The 18,827-nt window shown below is 39.1% G+C and overlaps 1 long non-coding RNA gene across 1 annotated transcript; it reads left to right on the top strand.

Annotated features, from left to right (window-relative positions):
- The first annotated feature begins 1,071 nt into the window (after positions 1-1,071).
- On the top strand, positions 1,072-10,157 carry LOC125612867. The gene is made up of 4 exons (XR_007343342.1): positions 1,072-1,177; positions 3,913-4,120; positions 5,768-5,828; positions 9,310-10,157. It is a non-coding gene; the product is annotated as an uncharacterized LOC125612867 (long non-coding RNA).
- The last annotated feature ends 8,670 nt before the right edge of the window (positions 10,158-18,827 follow it).

Genomic DNA, 18,827 nt, shown 5'->3' with positions numbered 1-18,827 from the left:
ACGTCTCCTTAGGCTCTTCTTGGCTGGGGGAGTTTCTTAGATTAACCTTGTTTTTCAGGACCTTGACAGTTTTGAGGAACATTGGTCAGGTATTTTGCAAAACATCCTTCTTTTGGCAGCTGTCAAATGTTTTTCTCTTGATTAGAATGAGATTATGTATTGGGAGCAGGAAAGCCACATAAGATTTTTTTTTTAATTTGGTGGTACTTGGGATTGAACCCAGGGTCTTTTGATGCTAAGCAAGGCCCTATCACTGAGCTACAACATTGCTGGCCCCATATAACATTTTTTTGGGAGAGGGGTACTGGGATTGAACTCAGGGACACTCAACTACTGAGCCATATCCCCAGCCCTATTTTGTATTTTATTTAGAGACAGAGTTTCATTGAGTTGCTTAGTGCCTCACTTTTACTGAGGCTGGCTTTGAACTCACGATCCTCCTGCCTTAGCCTCCTGAGCTGCTGGGATTATAGGCGTGCACCACCACGCCTGGCCCCATATGACATTTTTAATAACACAATTTGTTATATAAAGAATAGAAAGAAAATCTAGTCTTTCAATCTTTCCCCTAACAAGACTGATGGAATTCCTCGAGATTTTTTTTTTTTAAATGGTACCAGGGATTGAACCCAGAGGAACTTTACAACTGAGCTACATCCCCACCCCTTTTTATGGTTTATTTTGAAACAGGGTCTCACTAAGTTGCTGAGGGCCTCTATTTATGCAAACTCACTAAGTTGCTGAGACTGGCTTTTGAATTTGTGATCCTTCTACCTCAGCTTCCCTAGTTGCTGGGACTACAGGTATATGCCACCAGGCCTGGACTTCTTAGAATTTTTAGTGGATATTGAAGAGAATGAGATCCATTGCATTTTTTTTTTAAGAGAGAGAATTTTAATATTTATTTATTTAGTTTTCGGCGGACACAACATCTTTGTTTGTATGTGGTGCTGAGGATCGAACCCGGGCCGCACGCATGCCAGGCGAGTGCTTGAGCCACATCCCCAGCCCATTGCTTTTTATTTTAAATGCATGCCAATTAGAAGAATTTTCTGTGGTATACCTTCTGACTATTCACATTTCAATCTGCATTCCTCTTCCCTGATCACATAAATTTCCAGGTGCCTTGATTTGGAGATATGAATCTCTGGCTTTGAACCTCCTGCCAGTAGGCTAGGTAAGTTGGCCCAGCAGGTGAGGTTGTCCTGACAGCAACCCTGATGATGCAAATTCCATGAATGTAGTTCCCAAACCCAAAGGAACATATACAACCAACACCAGTTCCCCTTAGCTGCGTTCCAAAAATGACCTTGGCACTACTGAGCAAGAGGGTAGTGACGGAAGAGACGGAGTAGAGTGATGGCTGAACCAACTGGTAGTAGCTAAATCATCTTTTGCAAAGACTAGAGGAACATTTAACTATGAGAGCATGTTGCTAGGGTCCCTCCCTAAATTTCATGGGGTTGCTGTAAGTGATTGGCTCTGAAAATTAAACCATTAGCCTAAAAGTCAACCTAGTCCAGTTGGAAATCTTTTGGTACTGTCACTATGCCCCTGTTTGGATTTGCAAGTTCAACTGTCTTGGGCATCCAGCAGTGGGGAAGAAGGATGTTTCTACCAAACCAACACTGTTCTGTAACTACTGATAACTATCACATGGTCTTCAATGGCCCTAATTAAGCCATAGTCTTACCCACACTCCTTGTAATTTTTAAATATAATTGAGCCACTGGCTTCATTCACTTTATGAGGAAGAGCTAGTCTGCAGAGACCCAGGCAGTAACTGTCCTGGGTATTTCTCTCCTCCTTCTGGGTCACAGTCCACCAGCTGCTCAGCCCCGCTGTTCAGGCCCTTTCCTGCCATTGAAGTTCTGCCCAACCTAGAGCCATCAAAGAGGCCAGTGCTTCCAGACCCCACCCTCCACCCCACACTATTTTCTTTCTGTTTCTTGATATGAGCATTTTAATTGGTCAATATCAAGATTTTATTTATTCCTCCATCTTCCTAACTCAATTGGCTTCTGATTCTCAAATGGTAGAATTCAAACTCTTTTCAACGTCTCCTAAGTTGACCTACAGAACTTGTACCTGCTTTCCTCATCAACCAGTTTGTTACCTTCTCCAGCTAGATGGAACTATCTGAAGGTTAAGGGCCAAAAGTATGGCGTCAGATTGCTTGGATTCAAATTCCATTACTTACTAATTAAAGACTTAAGGCAAGTAACTCTCAGATCCCTAGCTTTTTTAACTGCCGAATATGAAAGTGCATTGCATCAGATCTGAAATCTAAATCAATTATAAGATTCACTATTATTTTATGAATCCCTAAGGAAAAAAAATGCTGCTCATTTTAATTGCAAGACACCATCATTTTATGGTGTCTGTTTCAGTTAGCTTTTACTGTATAAAATAACAAGTCACACCAAAACTGAGCAGCTTAAAACAACATACATTTATGAGCTCCTTATCTTGGTGGTTAGCTCTGGGGCTGGGTGCAGCTCCATGATTCCTCTGCTGGTATCTCTTGGGCTCTCTCCTGCAGATACTATCAAATGGTGGATCATCTAGAATTAGATATTCTGGGATGGTCTCTCTCACAGGTGTGATGGTTGGTAGACTATTTACTAAGGTCCCTCAGTTGTCTGCATGACCATTTCATCAAACTAATCCACGCGTGTTCAAATGTGATCTCGGGCTCCAAACAGCACAGGGGATAAGCCTCAATGTACAACTGCCTTTCAAATGTCTACTTCTTGTTTGCTCTATTTCCATTGATCAAAACAAGTAATGTGTCATGTCAAAAATCAGTATGAGAAAGCACTATCCAAGCACATGGATACAAGGAAGGGGAATTGTGGCCACCACAATTTGGATTTGCAAGTCCAAAAAAAAGTCCGAAAAAAAATGTGTACCTAAGAACACATAAAATGTGGTAACAGTGCCTACTCAGAGGCTTGCCCTGTGAGATAATGTCTATATGGCATTTAGAACAATGCTTAGTCCCTGGTGAATGCTCTATAAATACTATTACTATTATTCTTGCTTCTCTTTGGGTAGCCTTTAAGTCTATGCATCTTTCTGCCTGAAACCTGGTAAATTCTTATGCATTCTTCCAAACCTAACTTAGATATTCCTTCCCCCAGAATACGTACGCACAGTTTGTTATTCCCAGAGCTATGTCAGCCTTTGCTTTGGTAGGTTGTAATTTCCATTCTTGTAACATCATGGGCCTGGCAGACATTCTGAATCTAGACCTCTTCTGCCCCCAAGCCAATCCAGTGCCTGAAGTTTGCTACATGTTTATTTAATTGAACTGCCAAGTCACCTCCAATAGAACTGCTTCTCATTCCCTTAGGTATAATCTCTCTTCCTTCTGGCAGTACACCTGCAGCTCTTTATCATGTGTCTGGTGTAGTACTTGTCACACTGACTTGCGATTACAGGTTTGTGTAATATGCCTTGTGTAATAGAATATACCTTACTCCATTCTGTTACACAGAGCTCCCTGCCACCCTGCCTACTATAGCAGTGTATACTGTTCAAACACCTGTTAAATGAAAAAAAAAAAACAGAGTTTCCATTCTCTATGTTACTTCCAAGAAGGCTGTAACCAAAAGTCCAGAGTAGAATTAGATTTACTACTTAATCCATCTATGGCAGTTTTCCTCTCCATCCCTAGGGTCTCAGCTCCACTGGTTTCTCTCTTACTCAGATCACAACACAACATGGGCTTCATGTCCAGGTGTGTGAGGTCCGATTCCTGTCCCTATAGCCACTCTAACATCCCTGCCCAACACACACACACACACACACACACACACTCACACACACACACACAGTGTTGTAAGTTTCTCCAAGTAGAACATGGAAAATGCTTGGGACTTGTGTCAGGTTGTTTGTCACTCTTTGCAGGGAGGACACCAGTACCTTCTGGAGTCAGTATATCAGCTTGGAGGGATGTTGAATCTGAGTGATTCGAGCAACCACCACCTTCTTCCACCTCGACTCTTACCTTCTTCTCCAGTGTAACGGGCAAATGCGAGTCCACATCTGCTTGTGACCAGAAGCTCACATCTTTGCCTTGTGAAGATCTTGAACAACCTTGGGAATCTGATGAAAGGTACAGATCTCCAACTCATAAACATGTCCCATTGTGCATTATGTGGGTTTCTTAGAGTCCCTAGTTACGATTCCCGGGTAAAATGGAAAGAGTACTAGATTTGTAATTAAAAAGATCTAAGTTCAAAGCCTTTTGCTACCTCTTCCTAGTTCTGTGACTGATCTTGTTGAACCTCACTTTTCACATCTGAAAAGTCAGATGTAATAGCTAGCACTTCAGGTTGTAAGGGGTCTGCCACATCATAGCTCCTTTATTCTAACTTCCCCATCCTTGCCTCCCAGATGTGTTGTATAGAGCTGGCAGTATGGCACGTGTAGTCAGTGATGGGGTGGAGTTTCATTCTAAGTTTAGGTCTTCATGTATTTGCTTAAAAATATTTATTGAGCATTTACTATGTGCTAGCCACAATGGTAGGTGCTGGGGTGTGCAGGTTTCTGTGTGTGTGTGTGTGTGTGTGCACGCGCGTAGTGGGCCCTGATCATGAAAGGTGTGCAAAGTTGAATAAATATGGGACCTCAAAAAGCTCCCAGTCTGATGACCTAGTGCCAGTCTATCCCTACAATGCGATATCTTCTAAAGTTTTTAGCACAAAACATTTTATCTAATTAATCTACTAAAGAGTTATTGTATTATTGATTCCTTCAATACCTTGGTCTTTCTGATCAAAGTCTGACCCTTGTGTGGAACCTATATATCTCTGTGCATACACATTCTCTTCCTTGACTGTTAAATTTCAATCCAAGAATCCTCATCAAGAATATTCTTGGGTAGTGAAAATTGAGTGAGGTGTTTTTGGCCTGAATATATTGAATACATGGTTTTGGAATTAGTTCAATGAGGTAAATATCGTCAATGTTGTCACTGACTGGGTAAAACTGATGATAATGTGGTACTCTGCAAAGCTAGAGTTTATTAAAATGTATTTTGTAGGCACTGATTTTTATGTCTGACAGAAAATACCTATTTTTTTTAATACTCACTAGGCTATTCTTTAATATAGCTATCCATTCTAAATGCAGGCAGCTTATGGTGTTCTGGACATTTGGACTCACTATTGAAAATGTCTGGATGTCTCTGCTTTCAGGGTATCTTCTTCAAGTCAATCAGTCTAGCAGTCTGGCAGTATACTGCAGGTATATGAGGCTTGTACTTTGCCCCAAAACCTGGCTTTCTGGTAATAATCTGGAGAGACTAGATTTAGATAATTGTAATTTTATGAAATCTCTCTCACTGGTGTTGTTCCTACTGAAGTGCCACATGCCAAAGTTCCCAAAATTTGCATATTAAGTAGAAATAATGCAGAGACCTAGTCTAAACTTTAGGTTAATTTTTCTGCCTTAAATTTGTCTCCTTTTCAAGTATGTTCATCTGTACTATCAACTCATTAGCCAAGCACCTACTATTTTGCACAGTGCTGTTGAGTGTAAAATAGCTGGCTTCTTGATCATAAGCAACAGAAATCAGCTATGACTGTTTTGAGTAGATCCAGAATTCATTGGAAGGAAACTGGAGAATTTTCGAGTGTGAAATATCTGATCTGGCTCAAGTGCCAAGAAGCAGGAAAAACCACAGCTATCTTTTAAGAAGAATAGTTTAATCAGGATGTTGCCATTGAAACTGTAATAACTGTCACCATGCTGGATACAGGTGAACGCTGTTGCCACAAGCGGATTCCAGCCCTCCCCTCATCTCTGTTACAGTCATTCAGGTAAGAGCTTCCAGTTTTCTGTCTCTTTGGTCCTGTGCCTGTGCCCTCGCTGCTGTGGGTAGAGATAGAGAAAGGGAATCTGTTTTGTCACCTGCAGTTGCAAATGGGATAATGCAACACCGTCCCAGGCAGGAAGGGGTTAAATACTTGACAGTAATAACTGACAGTGGTCACCACATTCTGGACCAATAAGGCAAATGCTAGAATTGGAATTGCTTGGGGGAGAGGGATTATTTGCTACTTGGGGACTTGGTGTGGGGAAATAATAGCGAACTCTTCTGGTCCATTAAACTTTTGCTTGAGTTGTTTGCTTCCCTAAGTTCACCCTTGATCTCATCTCTCATATCTAAGTCTTCCTTGGCCCTTAAGGCATGGCTCAACTACCAGATCCTTCAGAAAATTTCTGATAACCCAGACTGGAAGCAATCCCTGCTACTCTACATCACTTATCCATTCACTTATCCATCTATCCAGTTAGCCATCCTTCTATCCTTGCATCACATTCAGCAATTTCCCCCCTCTGATGGGTAGCAGGCCTGTCTGAGGCCCTGTTTGGCAGCAGTGGACAGAACACTACCCTACTTTTGAGTAAGTCAGTAGTGAAGTTAGCCAAGATTAATCAACCAATGAAATATTAAAAAGTATTGCAATCAATCATTTTTTTTTAAATCAGGTGTTTGCTGTTTGCTTAATGCTATATGAAGCACAGTAGATAAGGACAAAAAATGAAATATCAAATCCTGACTTTAGGACTAGGGGCATCATTCAGTGGTAGTGTGTGTGCTTAGCGTGCACTAGGCCCTGGGTTTGATGCCCAGGGCCACCAAAAACAAACAAACACACACCCTGACTTTCAGCATGGCACCTGCTTTACAAATAGTTTATGAACAATTTTTTTAGTGTAAAGAATAGATTTTAAATATCTGCTTACTAAAGATTTAACATAAAACTTGAATATAGAAACTCGGTTGAGCAATTTGACATGACAACAGTAAAGTAATAGTCTAATTTTCCTCTATACGACTGTCACATAAGAAAATAAATCCCTCAAATAATAAATTCCTATATAGATCAATTAATCAGAAATATTGCAAGGTTATCTAATAATTAGACTCTGTGGGAGAACCCTCCTCAAGCTGTGTTAATATTTATATCTAATTGTGGGGATAAGATTCACACAAATAAAAAGATAACTGCATTAAAAAATAAGACTGGAGAATAGGAATCGGATAATTGATGTGGAGAGGGTAAATGATGTGAATTCAAAGAAGCATCAAAGAGGGAGGCTCTAAATTGACATTTTTGAGATGAACAAAATTCAAATGAAGACAAGAAGAGAAGGAGTTCCATGCTGTGGAAATCATGGAGTAGAGGTCTGTCTGGGAGCTGGTAAAGTATTCAAAATCATACAGCAGAGAGTGGAGATCATTCACACTTCAGGAGTTACCAGTCTGTTTTGTTCTTCCCAGCACAGAGCATATGGCCTAATGTTAGAATTGGACAAATGCGCTTTTTGTTTTTGGTACCAAGGATTGAATCCAGTGGTGCTTACCAACTGAGCCACATCCTGAGCCCTTTTTATGTTTCATTTTGAGACAAGGGTTTTGCCAAGTTGCTAAGGGCTTTGCTAAGTTGCTGAGCCTGGCTTTGAACTCGCTATTCTCCTACCTCAGCCTCCTGAGCTGCTAGGATTATAGATGTGCACCACTATGCCCAGTGGACAAGCACATTTTTAAAAAAGAATGAGGGCTCAGTCGTAGAATGCTTACTTAGCAACCGTGAGGCCCTGGGTTTGATCCCCAGTATCACAAAACAAATCAAACAGATAAATAAAATATGAATGAATAAGCCACAGGGAGCTGCTGCCCATGCTTATTTGGGAGCATGACTTAAAGAAAATTGTGCTTTGGAAGACTGACCTGGTAGCAATGAGCATGATGGGTTAGACTCAATAGGAAGAGAGTGAAGAAAGGACCTGTCCTGGGAAATCTGTGATCGTGTGGAAGTACGGAGTTATGGGTCAGCTCCAGATGGTGCTCCCAGGACTAGAAACCTTTGAAGGAATGCATAAGAGCTGGTGGTGGATAACAGTGACCAGATACAGGAGGGGTCCAAGATGACACCAAGGAGTAGAAGGTCAGGGATGAGTTTGCAGGTGCCCACTGAGTTGCAGGGGAGGAGGTTGTTTAAGGACATTGTTTTAGGAGAAGGGAAAATTTAGGGGCAGGAAGAGGGAAGAGCATGAAGATGTTGGGCCCCAAGTCTGCAGAGATGAGCTTCAGAGGTCCCTGCTCTCCTGTCATGGAAGGGAGAGAGCATAAGTTCCACGTGTAAGATTCAGGTTCTAAGCATCCCCTTTCTGGTAAGCTAAGTCCATTTTCCCTGCAGTTCTGTAGCAACAGGAGTCCATTAAATAACTGAATCAGCAAAATATACCTGTGACTTAGTTCTATAATACTTGACTTCCTTGTTTCTCTGTGATCACGCAAATGAAGACTGTTTTTCACATTTTGTGCCATCCAATTAAGGGTGAGGGTTATGCTTCACTTGCATCTGAGCTGGGGAACACCCTTAGTGAAGTCCCCAAAAGCTGGCAGAAAGGGTTCTGGGGTGAAGAGTGATGCCCACTCCTGGGGAAGAGTAGGGTCCAAGCTCAGCCTCCCTGTCTCTGGACCCTACATCCATGGAGAACTTTATAAATGGAGCAGATTTATAAAATGAAAACTTGCCCGAGGGCAGGTGTATACTTAGATGAATGCCCCTAGCTGTTTCCATCTTGCAGTTTATATACTCTATATTAAAGTACATTTGTTCAATAAAGATAAAAATCATCTTATCATCTCACAGTGAAATGCATCAGGCTTACTTTTATTTATTTATTTATTTTTTAGTCTTTATCAGAAGGGTCATAATGGCTCACAGAAATTCTGAAGACGATGTCAGTAATACCTGGATAGTTACGATAGCTGCACAAGAGCAAGATGAAGGTGGTTTATACTGAGGATGGCTGTAGTAGTCATAGTGGAGAAAATGCACATATCTAGACAATATTTTTCCATAGAATCAATAAAATTTTCTTGATTGGGTCAGGGTTAGGTGATGGTGTTAATGGCAGGAAAAGAGTAGGGAAACAGAGGTTTCAAGATTGATATCTAGGATTTTACTCTTTTCAGGTAGATCAGTTGCCATTTATTAAGAGAAGAAAGATTTGGGCAGAAACTACTTTGGGGGAAAAAATAAAGAATTCTTCTCTGGAAATGTTAATTTGGATGTCTGCTCCTCATCTAAGTGGAATTTGCATGCAGACAGTGAGATATGCCCTCGGGGAGGTCAGGGCTTGAGATTCTAATTTGGGAGATAGATTTTGCAAATCTCCTCTCAGATATTAGGTTAAGATAAGGAAAGTGTAGAACTGATGCTCAAGAGAAATTCATAACTAGTGTCCATTTATTCATTCATATTTTCATTCATTCCTGAAAAGGGACAGGCACTGTGCTGAATTCTATGAACTGGATCAACAAAAACAGACAGTCCCTGCCCTCATTGAGTTTGACATCTAGACATCTGTGCAGTAGAAAGTGAGTCTCATGTGTAAGTTGAAATTTTCTAGTAGCCACATTTAAAAAAAAAAAAAAAGTGAGGTTTAATTTGAATTGTTTACTTATCTAATCTAATATATCCCAAATCAGTATATTTCATCAACATAAAAGCTATTCCTGAGATAGTTTGTGTTCTTTTTTGTCATGTTCTCTCAAAATCCATTGTGTACCTTACACATCCAGCCTTTCTTGGTTCAGATTAGTCACCTTCTAAGTGCTCAGCGGCCTCATGTGGCTCTTGGACAGCACAGATTTAGAGGATATTGTAACTTTGCTCATTGATGTCTAAATTCCCCTCCTTCTCCAGACATTGGGGGACTGTTTGGTGCCCCCAGATCTGTAAATCAGTTCATAGTGCCTGAGGGCCAGCAATGGTGTTTGAGGATACGGATGCCATTATTACACATATCTGTATCCGACAGTCCCTAGCCATACTTGACTAACCAGTGACCCATTGGAAGATTAATGCTGTGTGTTTTAAAACTGGGAGCATTGTTGTTGTACTAAGTATTTGTTCGCAGTGTAAAAAATTATATACGTACATACATACATATATATACTTAGTAAAAGCTGTGTCAATCCTGCAGTCCCCCCCTGTTTCCCTGATACTTGGTGTTGACTCTGTAATGCTGCATTTCTTCTCTGCATCCCACCATTGAGGCACAATAGAGCTCGGAAAGTGTTTGGTGGATGAACAAACATAGGAATGGCAGGCCTGCTCCATGATTCAGGGGTGAAGAGTGTGTGGGATTATGTCTTTGACATTGTTACATATAATGCTTTCTCTGACATCTTCCTGTCAGGAGGAATTAACGTGGATGTTTCTTTCATTAACAAGTATCATGGTGAGTTGTCTATTCCTGAGTTTGACATCTAGATTTTTTTTGAAGGTCAAAAAAAATCAGGTCTCAAGGACAAACCTAAGAGGGTGCAGAAAGTCCAACAGGAATACCTTGACTTCCACAGTGAGATGGGCTTTATGAGGGGTACCACTGCTTAGGAACAACCACTTCTTCATGGCCATTTCATGGTGGCTGCCCATATATACATATAGTCCCCTGGCAGAATCAGTTTCCCTGCCTAAATTGCTCCTTGGCCAAGGATAGATTCAGGCCAGGATTGGCATGCATGCTGAGGTTTGCCCAATTTTTCTTTTTCTTTCTTGGTTTATTTGCTCCTTTTCTAGAGTCTGAGTACTCCCTATTGGCTCCTGAAGCTGCAGATATCCCCTGCAGGAACATCAGCTCTCCAGGATTGGATGGCTGTGGTAGTCTATTCTTCTAGGAAGCAGCAGCCCAGATCCTGAGTGAAGGAGAGGAAGGTGGATGGAATGGAGGCTTCTTCAGCTCTTGTGCAGTCTAAGACAAATTCAGCAAGGTGGATGGTGAGTCCTGAGACAAAGTCAGTCCCATGTCTCTCAGGGGTAGGTGGGAGCTCTTGAGGGTGCCTTCTCATATTTGTTGCTCAAGCCTGTGTCCAGGTTGTCTCATGGACAAACTGTGTGGGTCCTGCTTGGTGCAAACATACAGCAAGTACCACATGCCATGGTAGAATGTGCCCTGGAATTGGCATGGAGATTCTGGGCTCCACCCCTCATCTGTCACTTAGTTCTTTGATCTTAAGTGAGTCACTAAAATCTTAATCTATTTTCTGTTGTTATAACTGAATGTCACAGACCAAGTAATTTACGCTTATGGTTGGAGGCTGGGAAGTCAGGGGGCTGCATCTGGCAAAGGCCTTCCAGCTGGTGGGGACTCTGCAGAGTCTAGAGGTGGCACAGGGAATCACATGTTGGGAGGGGTGTGTACAACAGACAAAGTCCAACTGGCTATTAGGACAGACCCACTCTTGAGAGAGAACCCATTAAATCATTAATCCAATAATCCATGAATGGATTAATCTCTTCATAAGGGAAGAGCCCTCATGACATAATTACCTCTTTTTTTTTTGTTTTATTGCCAAACATTTTTATTGTTGAAAAATTGTGAAACATTTCAATCTACAAAAAAACACAGAAGTTAATATAAATACCATTGTACCCACTAACAAGCCTTAGTGTTTCAACATTTGCCATATTTGTATTAGTTCTCTATTCTTATGAAAAAATCAAATATTACAGATATAATTGAAGCCACCTGTGTATTCCCCTTCACAGTCTCATTTTCTTTCTTCCCTAAATTTGGTGTTTTTCACTCATGTATTTTTTTTGTCTTTTTACTGCATAACTATATGAACAACATGTAGTATTGTCTTTCATGTTTTTAATCTATTCAAGTTCTTTTGCAATTTGCTTCTTGTCATCTTTATTAATACACAGTTCATTATAACTGCTTTATCATATTTAATAATTTGAATATACCCCAACTTTCTTATCCATTCTCTTGATGAACATTTAATTTATTTTGCTAGTACAAGCAACACTTTATTAAACATCTCTATTTCTGTTTCCTTCATACATGTGGGAGTTTCTCCTGGCTTTGTGACTATAAGACAGACTTCTAGAAATTGGAATATTCACTTTTTCAACCTTGTTAGAAATTGCCAAATTATTCTTTATCCTGGTTTTATCAATGACATAATTACCTCTTAAAGTTCCTATCTGGATCCAGCTCTATCTACTTCACAGTGGGGATTAAATTTTAACATGAGTTTTGGTGGGGGCATTAAACCAAAGCATGAAAACTCTCAGAAACTTGCTTTCTTTTTTCTCCCTTTTTTGATACAGAGGATTGAACCAGGGTTGCCTTACCATTGAGCTACATACCTAGACCTGTTTTTTTTTTTATTTTGAGACAGGATCTTGCTCCGTTGCTGAGGCTGGCCTACAACTCTCCATCCTCCTTCCTTGTGAGTCTATGGGATTACAGGCATGTGCCACTGTGTCCAGCTCAGATCTTTGCTTTCTTGGTCCTAAAGTAGTATCTATCTTATAGTGTTGTGTAGAATGAAATGAAATTTTGTGATAGAGTGTGTTATACAACGTTAACAGGAGTGCTCATGTAACAAAAACCAATAAAGCACAATTATTAAAGATGAATTACAGGAATTCTGGGGGTTTTTTTGCTGGTAAAGAGGGTCTGTAGCAATGATAGAGATTTATCCATCTTGTGGTTATATATTTGTATTATCCTGCATGCTATTCTAGTTTTAAAGGGTCTCAGACATTTAGGATATCAGTGGTCTGAGCAGATATTTATAAAAATTAAAAATGCATAAGGATCGGAGAGATAATGTTTCAGAATAGCCGCTGCAGCTCATTAATAATACACAGGTGGTGGCAATGTGTGGCGAGTCCGTGTAGGGGCTTTCTCCACTTGCCCCTGCTCCTTTGCTTTTTTGCTTCTAAGATGAGGAAGACACTGATGGTGTTTTAGTTCAAGAACATTTCTCTGTCTTAATTCTAGGTAAGTATGGAGATGTGCAAGGCTGCGGAACAGCCTCTTTAGGAGGTATGGGGTGAGGTCTCAGGCATCAGCAGTGCCTTGAGACCTCATCCAGAGGTAGCTCTCAGGGCAGATTCATTCATCTTGTGAAGGATTCCAGAAGATGTGGGGAGCAAAACTGGAAAGATGCCATGGGTTTAATCTTGAAAAATTCAGAACTGGGTTGATTCTATGCTGAAAAAAAAAAAAGATGTATTAAGCAGATGATCTTGAGTTAGAATCTCAGCACAGCCTTGAGGCTGTGAGTAATTACAAATTAGATGTTGGACCGGTAGGAACTGGGTAGCCAAGGGTGGAGGCTGCATAGACACGAGTGATTCACAATGGTAATAATCTACTCGACTGTGAGGAAACACATCACCCCATCTGAAGACACCTCCAGACAGCAGACTGTCCAACCAGGCTACTGGCCTCCCTGCTGATCCTGTTGTGTTTCATTTGTTTTCGCCACCACCCAAGGATGTAAAGAGGCAGGGATTTCTCCTTCAAACAGCCCCAGAGTTGTGGCTCCCATGGCTTTTCTTTCCATCTGGCTATGCCACTTGTCCACTTGATGGTAGTGCAGCAACCATGGGCACTTCAAAGGGCACGTGACAACAGCACAAGGAAAAAAAAAATGAACACCAACAGAGGGGTCTGGCCTCTCCAGGGCTCCTGAAAGTGTGGTCCACAGAGTACTGCATTAGAGTCGCTTCAAGAGCTCATTAAGAAGGACAGATCTTGGGATGGGGATGTATTTAGCTCAGTGGTAGAGTGCTTGCCTGGCATGCTCAAAGCCCCGGGAATGATCCCCAGCATTATCTCCACCAAAACAAAAAAACCTGAGGAGGTGTCTTCTTGTGCATTATTGCACAGAAGCACAGTAGGGTGACTACAAATAACAACATATTTTATATTGCAAAATAGCTAGAAAAAAAGGACTTTTAATGTTTTCACCACAAAGAAACCATTAATGTTTAGGGGTAGATGTGGTTATCCTGATTTGAATAATGTACAATGTCTCCATGTATTGAAACATCACATGGTACCCTATAAATACATAAATTGTTACGTCAATTTAAAAATCTTTTATATATTTTTAAAAAGAAGACTTCATCAGCCCCACTCAGACCTGCTTATACAAAACATCCAGGGCGGAATTCAGAATCAGTGTTCCCTCCTGCCCAATTTTCCTTCCAGTGAATCTTTTTCTTAAATTTTTTTGTAGTTATAGATGGACATAATACCTTCATTTATTTTTATGTGATGCTAAGAATCAAACTAGTGCCTCACACATTCTAGGCAAGTGCTCTACTACTGACCTATATCCCCAGCCCCTTCGGGTGATTCTTTTGTGCATAAAAATGTGAGAACCAATCAGATGATTCCTAACCTCTCTGGTTAGAAGGTCCTGTGACTTCAAGATCCCAGTTTAAGAAAACCTATCTTATTTCTGTTATTTATAGTTTTAAAGATTTAAGCTCCCTTTTTATCCCTGAGTGTTCTCTGTGGACCTTGTCTTTTATTAGTCAGACTACTAGTTTTGAAGCCTCAACAAATTATTTGTAAAACAATGTATGGAGGTTATTTCTTGCAAGGTTCTATGTTTTGCATGGGAGGAGAGGTCACTTAGAAAAACATATGAGGTGCACTGCTCTGAAGGGACTTCTGGGCTAGTAGGGGAGTCGGGAATGTGTGGAACAAACTTTGCTAAAAAGCAGAGGGAACTCACAGAATGGATCATTCGGGAGATTTCTTTTCTGAAGGGTTAGTACTTGGTGTTCCCAGATAAATATATTGTGTATCAATTCTGATAATAAGCACCATAAGTGATAGAAACAAAGCTCTCCAAGATTTCAGAGGAGAAAGATATCAAAACCAGTTGGAGCAAGTAAGGGAACTTCATAGAGGAAGCGGCATTTGAGGAAGTCCTTAAGATTTCAAGGGGAAGAAGGCATTTTGGTGGAAGAAATGGCTTGAGAAAAGGCATAAGGATGGACAATTGCAAAGTGTCCATGCAATGACAGAATGGGGAGAAGATCAGTTTGGAGTGAGAAGAGAGAGGTTTAATGGAAAGATGGATGGTGTATCATTTAGCCATTGCTGTGTAACAAACTACTCCAAATTCTAAAGCTTAGAACAACAATCATTTATTTTGCTTATGAATCTACAGCTTGTCATTGTTGCCTTCTGTACCAGCTTAAATGGGACTAGAGAACCACATTCAAGATGGCTTCCTCATGTGGCTGGAAGTTGGAGGTGGTTCTTTGTTCTTCCTTATGTGAGCTTCTTGATAGCTCACACTTTCTCATAGCAGTGGGTTTCAAGATAAAATGTCCCAAGAGAGCCAGGTAAAAGACTTTGCTATTTATAACCTAGCTTTGGAAATTATATCACTTCTGCTCTGGTCACAAATCTACCAAAATTTAAATGAGAGCAGAAACACTATGTTAAGCATGTCAAAATAATAATTATAATTGTATATTGTATGCAATTGTATAATTGTAATGACAGAAATACTTGTGAAATGCAATAAATAATAATATTAAATGTTTTTTAAAATATGCAGGATGGGGCTGGGGTTGTGGCCCAGTGGTAGAGCACTTGCCTAGCATGTGTGAGGCAGTAGGTTCAATTCTCAGCACCACATAAAAATAAATAAATAAAATAAATGTCTATAAATAACTAAAAAAAAAATTAAAAAATATGCAGGATGTCATGATATAGCACAACACCTTTAAAATTAACAAAGCAAATATCCTGATTTTGCAAATAAGGAAACCAAACTCAGAGGCATGGAGAAGAATGGGTTTGCAATGAATTTAATAAAACTTTAGTTTCAGAGTCTCTCAATAGCACTGATACCTTCTTCCAGGACACTAGAAGGAATTTAGAATTGTGGTCATAGTCACATGTCTCGTAAATTTTCATAGGTAAGATACATTAACTATAATTGGTATCTTTTTACTTCACCCTTCCTTCTATTGCATTTATCTTTTGTCAGATGTCATTGGAGTTGTTATGGGCATTTTGGAGATCCAGTTAAGGAAAAATTAAGCTATGGATACACTTAGTTTTGGTGGTATGGAAAAAAACTGATGTGATTTTCAGTAACTTCAACATGCAGTTATTATTATTGGGGATTCCAGTAATAATTTCCAGGAATACACCTATGCTTATGGGCTGACTCATTGGCATTATGTTACTAAAGTTGAGGATCTGGAGTCATACTGTTATACTCTGTGTCCTATAGTATACAGAACTAGAATGAAGATATATGAATACTGAAGGAAAAATAAGGTTTAAAATGTACATAGTCAGAAACTAGTTTATGAAGAATTCTTTCAATCAGTAGACATGTAAAATTATAAGAATGATACTATTTTGCATAATTTTGGTTTTAAAAGTTTTTTAATATTCCACATATTCAAAGAACAAACTTAAAATGAATGAGGTTCAGCAAAATTGTAGAATATAAGACCAATATACAAAAAAATCAATTTCATGTAGTAATGATTAAACCAAAAATGAAACTAAAAAATTTTCATTTATAGCAAACAAGTAAAATATTTAGAAATAAATTTAAAAGAAGTGCAAAACTTACACCCTAAAAACAACAGAACATGGTTGAAAGAAATGAAAGAATCAAATAAATGGAAAGGTATCTTATGTTCATGGATTGGAAAAATTAATGCTGTTAAAATGTCAATATTTCCCCAGATGATTCTACAGATTTAGCTCAATTCTGTAAAAATCCCAGCTGAGATTAACAGCTTGATCTTAAAATTTATATGGAAATTCAAGAAACCTAGGATGACCAAAATTATCTTGATAAAGCAGAACAAAGCTGTGGGACTCCCATTTCCTAGATTCAAAATCTAAGTATGCAGTTACAGTTGTCAAGACAATGTGGTCTAAAGATAGCCAAAAGATCAATGGAAGAGAATCAAAAGTCTAGAAATAAACACTCACATAAACAGTAAATTTTATTTTTACAAGAATACCCAAACCATTCAGTAGGTAAAGGAATGGTGCTGTGACAGCTGGATGTCTATATGTAGAAATGAATTTTGACCCGTACTTTACTCTTTATTCAAAAATTAACTAAAGATGAACTAAAGATTTACATAAGATTACATCTTAGAAGAAAAGATGGGTTTAAATAGTCACGACCTTGGTTTCTTAGATGGGACACCAAAGGCACAGCAACAAATGGAAAAATAGATAAATTGGACATGACCACAGTTAAATTTTTTCTGCTTCAAAGAACACCTTCAAGAAAATAAAGACAGCAAATGAAACAGTAGAACATTTTTGTAAAGCATATATCTGATAAGGGATTTGTATCTAGAATAAATAAGGAATTGTTACAACTCCACAATAAAAATGGACAAAGGATCTGAATAGATAATTCTTCAAAGAAGATGTATATAAATGCCCAAATAGTGCACAAAAAGATGCTCTAACCATTAGCCACGAGGGAAATGTAAATCAAAGTCACAATGAGATATTACTAGGGTAGCTATATATTAAAAGAACAAATAATAACAGTATCTGTGAGGATGTGGAGAAATTGGAGCTTCTGACACTGCTGGTAAAAATGTAAAATGGTGAAAGCTCTTTAGAAAAAGATAACTGTTCTTTCAAATGGTTAAACATCTCTAAGTACCATATAGTCCATCAATTCACACCTGTTCACAGCAGCATATCCATTGTAGCCAAAATATAGAAATAACCCAAATGTCCATTGACAGGTGAATGGATAAGTAAAATGTGGCATATCTGTACAACCAATGGAATATTATTCAGGAATAAAAATAATAAAGTACTGATTCATACTACAGTGTGAATTAACCTTAAAAATGTTATGCTAAGAAAGGAGAATATTGTATGATCACATTTGTATGAAATGCTGGAAGAAGCAAATCCATAGAAATAGAAAGTAGATTAAGGTTGTCTAGAATTAGGAGGATGGGGGAATTGAAGAGTGTTGCTAAGGAGTATGGGGTTTGTTTTTAGGGTAATTGAAATGTTTGAAAATTGATTGTGGTGATGGATGCAAACTCTGTGAATATACTAATCATTATTGAATTATATATTTTAAATGGGTGAATTCTAGATATGTGAATTGTATCTCAATAAGTCTGCTCAAAAAAAAAAAAATAAAAGAAAACCCCTAAAATTTATTATAGATAGAAACAGAATAACCCCAACTCTATTAAAAATGATGGGGTACAATTTTATCTCTAAATTTTTAAAAAAGTTTTTTGGCTATAAATTCCTAGTGCAAAGAAGAAAAAGGCATTGCAATAAACCTTGAATTCTAACAGGTGTGCTTTTCCAGGGTTATATAGGTATAAAAGTTCTGAGACTGTATTATGTGTATTTGGGGGCTGAGCAAATGAGTAAATATAATGATATTGCAAGTCAGTATGCTCCCTGTGGAAGAGGGAGGTACAAATCTGGAATGTGAGAAGCTAAGGAGGAACCTATGAGGTTAGGTGGGTATTGAGTTATCAGAATAAACTCAGATAATCCAGCTCTGCTACTCCAGTAGCAAGGGACACACCTAACACTTAGATCTTAAGAACCAGGGCATCTTGGAGATAAGGCGGATTCTAAGACAGGAGCAGGGAAAGTACAAGAAGATCCCTGAACATCTTGTTCATCTCATCAAGCCAGAAAGTAATGAAAGCTCAAAAGAAAAAAGAAATGTCAAAAGGTCAGAGGTACCAGTTTTAAATGGGCTTCCACCAATGAACTCCGAGACAATTGAACCACAGTGACAGTAATAGATTGTAACCCAAGGGATAGAAACCTAGGTTTCCATATGAAAATACACAGTCACAGAAGCATGCAGATATACATATCAAAGAAATGGAGAAGGAAGGAAGGAAGGAAGGAAGGAAGGAAGGAAGGAAGGAAGGAAGGAAGGAAGGAAGGAAGGAAGAAGAAGGAAGGAAGAAGGAAAGGAAGGA

This window comes from Marmota marmota, unplaced genomic scaffold (genome assembly GCF_001458135.2).
Source record: "Marmota marmota marmota unplaced genomic scaffold, marMar, whole genome shotgun sequence".
Lineage (NCBI taxonomy): Eukaryota > Metazoa > Chordata > Mammalia > Rodentia > Sciuridae > Marmota > Marmota marmota.
Note: the sequence above shows the minus strand (reverse complement) of the source record. Positions and strands in the feature narration are given on the sequence as shown.